Here is an 8130-nt window from a genome sequence, read left to right as displayed (position 1 = left end):
TCTCCCTCACTCCACTCGCCGTTATTCGGGGAAGCAGGGCACTGGAGAGCGCTTCAGCACTGCCTCTGGTGGTCGGTTTGTGGATGGGGGCGGGGTTCTCTAAGGATTAGAGAGCCGAAGGCAGAGCCGTGAGCGTGGCGGTTCCATGGTGTAATGGTTAGCACTCTGGACTCTGAATCCAGCGATCCGAGTTCAAATCTCGGTGGAACCTGTACTCCTTCCACTTTTTGGTTTGGGTTTTGTTTTTTCCCTGGCCACGATTTTTAAGTCATGTACTTATTCACAAAGTGACTCTTGTATACCTGCGGGGTATATGTGTCTTTGAACTAAGGAGGGAGGGAATGCCACAAAACTCATGCATTTCCTTCAGTTCTGTACTGTTACCTAGGTGTCTCCTAAGTATCCTCTACACTTAGCCCTTTTTTTTTTTTAACCTCGGCCGTCTTCGAAAGCTTCCATGAAAAGGTGATTCTTTTTGCTAGAATTTTCAACCTCCAACTTCATACGAGGGCAGGCACTTTCCACTCCTTCTCTCCAGAAATCTCCCAAACTGTCTCCAGATGTATTCACAGAACCTCGCCCACCCTCCTCATCAAAATTCATCAAGAACTTCTTGAACCCTATTTGTCATCCTTTAAGCTTAACCTGGTTATATAATTATTTTCTTTAACATGCAGAGCGAAGGATGACAATTTCCATTTTTTCAGAAATGTGGATGGGGAGGTTCAAGTGATTTCCAAAGATCACACAGCAGGGCCTCCCTTTATGTGAAGAGACTTATGGCTCAGTGGTAAAGAATCTGCCTGCTGATGCAGGAGACTGGTTTGATCCCATCCCCTGAAGGAGGAAGTGGCAACCCACTCCTGAAAAATCCCATGGACAGAGGAGCTTGGTGGGCTATCCAGTCCACGGGGTCCCAAAGAGTGGGATACAACTGAGTACATAAGCACTATATTTATGCCAAAAAGTTTTTCCCGTTTATTGTCAAACCTCACTACACCTGTGTGCAATTTAGAGTTTTCATCAAGGGTGCCTGTAGTAAGTAGAATAAAGGCTCTCCCAAAATGTCCACGTCCCAATCCTTGGAACCTGTGAATATACTAGATTATGTGGCAAAGGGGAATTAAGGTTGCAGGTGGACTTAAGGTTGCAAATCAACTGACTTTAAAACATGATAATTATCCTTGGAGTCTCCATGTGGGCCTAACGTCCTCTCAAGTGTCCTTAAAAGTGGAAAAGGGAGGTCAGAGGGTTGTGGTGTGAGAAGGCCTCAACCGGCCCTTTTGGCTTTGAACATGAAGAAAGGGGGCCAGGAGCCTAGGAATGCAGAGGCTTATAGAAGATGGAAAAGGCAAAATATAAATGAGAGGAGATGGAAAAGGCAAGGAAACTGAGTCTTCCCTAAGGCCACCAGAAAGAACACAGCCCTGCTGGTACCTTGATTTTAGCCCAGGGATACCCATGTCACACTTCAGACCTATAGTACTGTAAAGTAATACATTTCTGTAGTTTTAAGTCACCAACATTGTGGTAATTTGTTACAGCAGCAATAGAAAACTAATACAGTGCCATTTTCAGTGCTTTCCAAAGCAATATATAGCAACAGAAGGTTTACCAAAGGGTCAATAACAGTTCTGAAGGAGTAACTCATGAGCAGAATGAGCAATTCTGGCAACAGATGCCACAGTTCAGAGGGACTGAGATAATTAGGAAGAACTCCCTGGGGACTTCCCTGGCAGTACAGTGGCTGAGATTCTAAGCTCCCAGTCCGGGGACCTGGGTTGGATCCCTGATCAGAGAACTAGATCCGAATGCCATAAGGTAGACTGAAAATCCCATGTGCTACAACCAAGACCTGGTGCCCTGGTGCAGTCAAATAAATAGGAAAAACAAAGAACTACCTGGAAGGGGAGGAGCTAGCATTGACTCCTGAAGGAAGAAGCAAGTAAGGAAGCTCATCTGGGGAAGTGGAGAAGATTAGACGATAAGAGCATGTTAAGTAAGGCCATTAATGCCAGAGAAATAATCATGAACTTTTCCCCTTAAGTCATTATTTCTCAATGTGCATCCTGAGAAGGTCAATAGTATTCCTCAAAGGAAGGGTTTCATGCTCAAATAGGTTGAAACGCACTGTACACTGTCTCTCCTGCCTTAGAAGTTCCCCTAATACTCTGGTGTTTTAAAGTCTAAATATCCCACTCTGAAGGGAAAAAATTTTAACTGTATGAAACAGAGCATTTCTCAGGTTCACCTGTGAACAAAAAAAAGAACAGAGTATCATTCATCATTCATTTACACAAGGATTAAATCACAACCCATTGCGGTCACCCACAGTGCAAGAGTGCATCCTGAGAAGAATTTAAGATGAAAAAACCTGGATAAGGCATTCTGTGCTTTGTATAAACAGCCCCGAGCTAGTTAAGATGCTTAAGATGATTAAGCATAGTTAAGTTTTTTCCCATACAGAAGTTTTAACTTTTTATTTACTCAAATCTCTCACAGTCCTTTGGTTTCTGAATGTTGCATATCACATTAGAAGGCTTCCTCTCCACGCAAGATTTTTTCAAAAAACTTATTTCTTCAAAGATTTTTAAAACTTTTTTCTCCATCTGAATTTTATGTAAATTGAGAGTAAAGTAGGGATCTAAATTAGTTATTTCCAAATGGATAGCCAATTGTTTCAACATCATTATTTGAAAAATCTTTTCCCCACTGTTACAAATATCTAATTTATTATAAATAAATTTCATACATATAAATAAGTCTATTCTTTAATCTTCATAATATACCTCTGACAGCCAGAGAGGAACACTACTCAGATGTCCCTTCAAAAAAGAGGCTGTTGGGGACTTCCCTGTGGTCCAGTGGCTAAGACTCCATGCTCACAATGCAGGGGGCTCAGGTTCAATCCCTGGTCAGAGAACTAGATCCCACATGCCGCAACTAAGAGTACGCATACCACAGCTAATGATCCTGCTTGCCACAACTGAGACACAGTGCAACCAAAGAAATAAAAATAAATATTAAGAAAGAGTCTGTTGTGAGAAGTATAGTTCGCTGATGGTCTCCAGTTGCCACACCTCCAAGGCCCACACTCCCTCTGGACTGTTCCCAGACAAGGACTGAGCACCGTAGGGATACTAGAACTGGACCAGTTCTGTCCAAAATGGGACTCTTCTAATGGGTACTCTTTCTCTAGATCTCTCCATTGCACTAAGATTTTCTCAGAATTGCATTATAGTCCGAGGTTCTTCCTATCCAATCCTTCTTCTTTCCCACTCTCCTTGCATAGGTATTGATCCTAAATTGTGATCTGAATGCCCCACTTCTCCCTTTTGTCTTCTCTCCCACCCCCAAATGAATTCTTATGCTTCTAATTCACTGGGTCATCTTCCAGAGGACCTGACCCCGATACAGTCCAATTGGTCAACTTTTCTCTTCCTATGCCGATATCACATTGCTGTATCACAACTTTGCAGTCTATTTTGATATTTCAATGTGGATTTTTGGTTTTGTTTTTTGGCTGCACTGGGTCTTCATTGCTGTGCAGGCTTTTCTCTAGCTGTGGTGAGCAGGGGCGACTCTTCTTTGCAGTGCTCAGGCTTCTCATTGCCATGGCTTCTCTTGTTGCAGAGCACAGGCTCTAGGCGCGGGAAGGGTTTCACTACTGATCATTAAAAATACCTTTTTCAGAAATGAAAGAATTTGCACAGGATATCCAAAGATATGAGATTCTGCCTATAATGATGCAAAAGAGGGAGATCTAAGGCTTAATAACTATTTGGAAGAATGATCGATAGAAAGGGGGAAAGGATAAAAAAAAGAAAGCAAAACTGTTGCCATTAATTTCAGGCATGTCTAATTTCAACAGCTAGTAAGAAAACCAAAAGGAAGTACCCAGTAAAAAGCGTGGAAATATAGATTCAGAAATGTCTTGGCCCTAGAATATATGGAAGAAGCAAATTCTGGAATATATCTCATCTTCCACAGCCTGGGAGCAGCTCTAAAAGATTATTGAAAACAAACTGGGAACTGACAGGCCTGTGTTTAAACTCCAGCTCTGCCATTTACTGTTGTACCGCTTTTAATAATTTACCTAATCCCACTGAAGCTTGGTTCCTTGTCTGCAAAATGGGACAAATGTGATTGAAATAGTATATAGCTTGCACCGTACCTGGCACATAGCAAATGTTCATTAATGCTCTGGGTCTCAATTGGGGTCAGTTTTGACCCCAGGAAATTTGAATATCTGGAGACCATTTTGGTGTATACTTGGGAGGCACCACTGGCATCCTGTGGGTAGAAACATTCTATAATAGACAGGACGTCTCCCCCACAACAAAGAATTATCTGGCCCAAAATATCAACAGTGCCAAGGTTGAGAATCATGAGTTCATTATAAGGATTATCCAGAGGCCAGGCCAAGACCTATGATGGGAAAGGGCAGGATGCAGTGAGCATCACCTCTCCATCCTGCCTCATCTTCCAAAAGTTGAGCATATCCCTCAAACATCAGGAAGGATGTCCAAGACAGACATACCTCTCTTCATAAAGCAGAGCCCATGGACCCACCAACCTGATACAAAACACTTCCATATGAGGATCCTGTTTGTTAAGTAAACAAAGCTCAGTTTTCTATTTCTTGACCCAAAAGGATTTTTACAGTGACATTCAGTTTGTAACTATTTGTTAAACCCTACGTATCAGTTTTATGCACATTTTTGTAATGACACTAGGTTTGCTTCACCATAAAAAGAATTTTTTGAGAGAGAAAAGTAAACAGACCTAATGAAGTGATAAGATTTGTTTTCTGTGCTTTTTGCCTTTTCTACTGAGTATATTATAAGGTAACAAATCGTATACAAAACCAGGAAATTCTCAACTTTGATTCTGCTTATAGTCACTAGAGCACCGAGTCTTAAAGAAAGAAAGAATTTTAAAATATTTATTTATAAACATGTATTCTATATAAATATTTATAAGCATGTATTCTATATAAAAATATAGAGAGAGAATACATGTCTATTACAAATGGCTTATTATTTATAACCAAATGCTATGTAGCTCAGCATAGATTTTTTTTCCATATCATGAAATCTGAATTAGAATAACTTCTAACTTTTATTTTAATTGTTTACTCTTCACATATTCTTAGCCTTTTAGGTTTGGTACTCATAGATTATAAATCATATGGCACAATCATTTTTCAAAAACCAAAAGGAAGGACACCGAGAGAGTGAAAAGATCACCTGTGAGAATGGAGAAAATACTTACAAATCAAATATATGGTAAATGATTAATATCCAGAATACATAAAGAACTCTGACAACTCAACAATAACAAAAAAACATGAAAATGGGCAAAGGACTTCAATAAACATTTTTCCAAAGAAGATTTATGAACCACCAATAAGCGCGTGAGAAGATGCTGAACATCATTAGTCATTAGGGAAATGCAAATCAAAACCACATGAGATACCACTTCACACTCATAAGGATGGCTTTTATTTAAAAACAAAACAAAATGAAACAGAAAAAAGAAGTGTTGGAGAGGATGTGAAGCAATTCGAAACCTATACATGGCCGATGAGAACGTACAATAGTACAGACTGTGTCAAACAGTTTAGTGGTTCTTTTAACAATTACACTTACAATTACCATATGATACAGCAATTCTACTTCAAAGAAGTGAAAGCAGAGACTGAAACAGATACATGTACACCAACGTTCCCAGCATGGCCAAAAGGTGGAAACAACACAAGTGGCATCACAGAGGAATGGATAAGCAGAATGTGTCATATACTAACAATGGAATATTATTCAGCCTTACTAAGGAATGAAATTCTGATACATGCTACAACATGAATGAATCTTGCAAACAGTATGCTAAGTGAAATAAGCCAGGAGCGAAAGGACAAATACTGTCTGATTCCACTTATATGAGATACCTAGATTGAGTAAATCCCTAGACGTGGCGGTAGTGGTCAAGAACCCGCATTTCAGTGCAGGAGATGTAAGAGACATGGGTTCAATCCCTGGGTCAGGAAGATCCACTGGAGGAGGGCATTGCAACCCACTTCAGTATTCTTGCCTGGAGAATCCCATGGACAGAAGAGCCTGGTGGGCCACAGTCCATAGGGTCAGGCATGACTGAAGCAACTTTAGCACAGCACAGCACAGAAAGGGAATAGGGAGTTTTTGTCTACTAGGTACAGTTTCCGTTTGGGATGATGAAAAAGTCCTGGAAATGAACAGTGATGATAATTATAAAATTATCATAAATGTACTTAATGCCACTGAACCATTTAAAATGGTTAAAGTGGTAAATTTTATGTTATGTATATTATTTATTTATTTGGCTGCGATGGGTCTTGCTTGCGACATGAGGGATCTTCTTTGCGTCATGTGATATCTTAGTTCCCAGATCGAACCTGCATACCCTGCAATGCAAGGCAGATTCTTAACCACCAGACCACCAGGGAAATCCCTGTTACATGTGTTTTAACACACACATAAAACTAAAAGGAGTTGGATCTCAGTTTTTTAAAAATGGACAGAAACAGGAAACAGAAGGTCAAAATAAAAGGAAAGATAGTTCTAGAAAAGGGATGTCAGAGGATGGGGAATGCTACTATGAATTCCTCAGTCTTCCCAGGAACTCTGTCGTCCTGGGGCCGTGTGCCTTTTCCTGACAGCCTCCCAGAATTCCTGTGGGCTAGCTGCTTTCTAGCAGCTAGAAAGTTAGCTTGTTCATCCTCATCCCACCCAACCTGGAACTTCCACCATGGCAGAGAAACTTCTCTGAATAAATACCAATTACCAGCCCCCTTTCATCCTCCCTCTCCTACCCTATCCCTATTGTGTGTTTACTACTGCACCTCAGAAGAGGGAATTTGCTTTGGCATCGGGGGACTCCATCAAGTCTATGTAATCTCCTATGTGAATAAGAGCCATGCTTGCTCAAAAGAAAAGAAAAACCTAGCTGACCACCAGAGTCTCATTTTTGTTTCTCCATCATTTACTTGGAAAAAATCTGGGACTTTTAGTAATTTAAAAATTTAAAAACTGCAATACTAAATTGGTCAGGGTTACCAAAAAAGAAGATAAAAGTGACCCTTTTAGAACAGAGGAATAATTACTACACGACCTAGTCAATCCACTCTTAGGTATTTATCTAAAAGTTGTGAAAGCATATATATGTATTAAAAGTTGTATGTGAATGTTTGCAGCAGAGTTATTTGTAATAGCAAAACCTGGAAAGAGCCCAAATGTCCATCAACAAATGGATAGATGGTAAATTTTGGTACAGTATATCCACACAGTGGAATACTATTTGGCAATAAAAAAGGAACAAACTGCTGATACATAACAACAAGCTGGATGAATCTCAAAATTATGCTGAGTGAAAGAAGCAAAAAGAAGAGTACATAATGTATGATTCCATTTATACAAAATTCTATAAAATGCAAACTAACCAAAGAGTAGAGAAGGGAGAGAGGGATTAAAAGATAAGAGGACATTTGAGGGGATAACAAATACATCTGTTATCTCCATAGTGGTGATGGTCTCACAGGAGTACACAAACATCATAATTCATCAGATTTCACACTTCCTACGTGGTTTATTGTTTTGTAAAAACAGACAACAGGAAAGCACAGTTCAGTTCAGTTCAGTCGCTCAGTCGAGTCCAGCTCTTTTCAACCCCATGAATCGCAGCACTCCAGGCCTCCCTGTCCATCACCAACTCCCGGAGTTCACTGAGACTCACGTCCATCGAGTCAGTAATGCCATCCAGCCATCTCATCCTCTGTTGTCCCCTTCTCCTCCTGCCCCCAATCCCTCCCAGCATCAGAGTCTTTTCCAATGAGTCAACTCTTTGCATGAGGTAGCCAAAGTACTGGAGTTTCAGCTTTAGCATCAGTCCTTCCAAAGAAATCCCAGGGCTGATCTCCTTCAGAATGGACTGGTTGGATCTCCTTGTAGTCCAAGGGACTCTCAAGAGTCTTCTCCAACATCACAGTTCAAAAGCATCAATTCTTCAGCGCTCAGCCTCTTCACAGTCCAACTCTCACATTCCATACATGACCACTGGAAAAACCTTAGCCTTGACTAGACGGACCTTTGTTGGCAA

At 40.6% G+C, this 8130-nt stretch overlaps 1 non-coding gene across 1 annotated transcript; it reads left to right on the top strand.

The window, feature by feature from the left end:
• The first annotated feature begins 139 nt into the window (after positions 1 to 139).
• Positions 140 to 211, top strand: TRNAQ-CUG (transfer RNA glutamine (anticodon CUG)). The gene has a single exon. It is a non-coding gene; the product is annotated as a tRNA-Gln (tRNA).
• Positions 212 to 8130: the final 7919 nt, after the last annotated feature.

Source organism: Bos javanicus, chromosome 10 (assembly GCF_032452875.1).
Source record: "Bos javanicus breed banteng chromosome 10, ARS-OSU_banteng_1.0, whole genome shotgun sequence".
NCBI classification, from domain to species: Eukaryota; Metazoa; Chordata; class Mammalia; order Artiodactyla; family Bovidae; genus Bos; species Bos javanicus.
The sequence above is the reverse complement of the archived record's forward strand: the minus strand, read 5'-3'. Positions and strand labels throughout refer to the sequence as shown.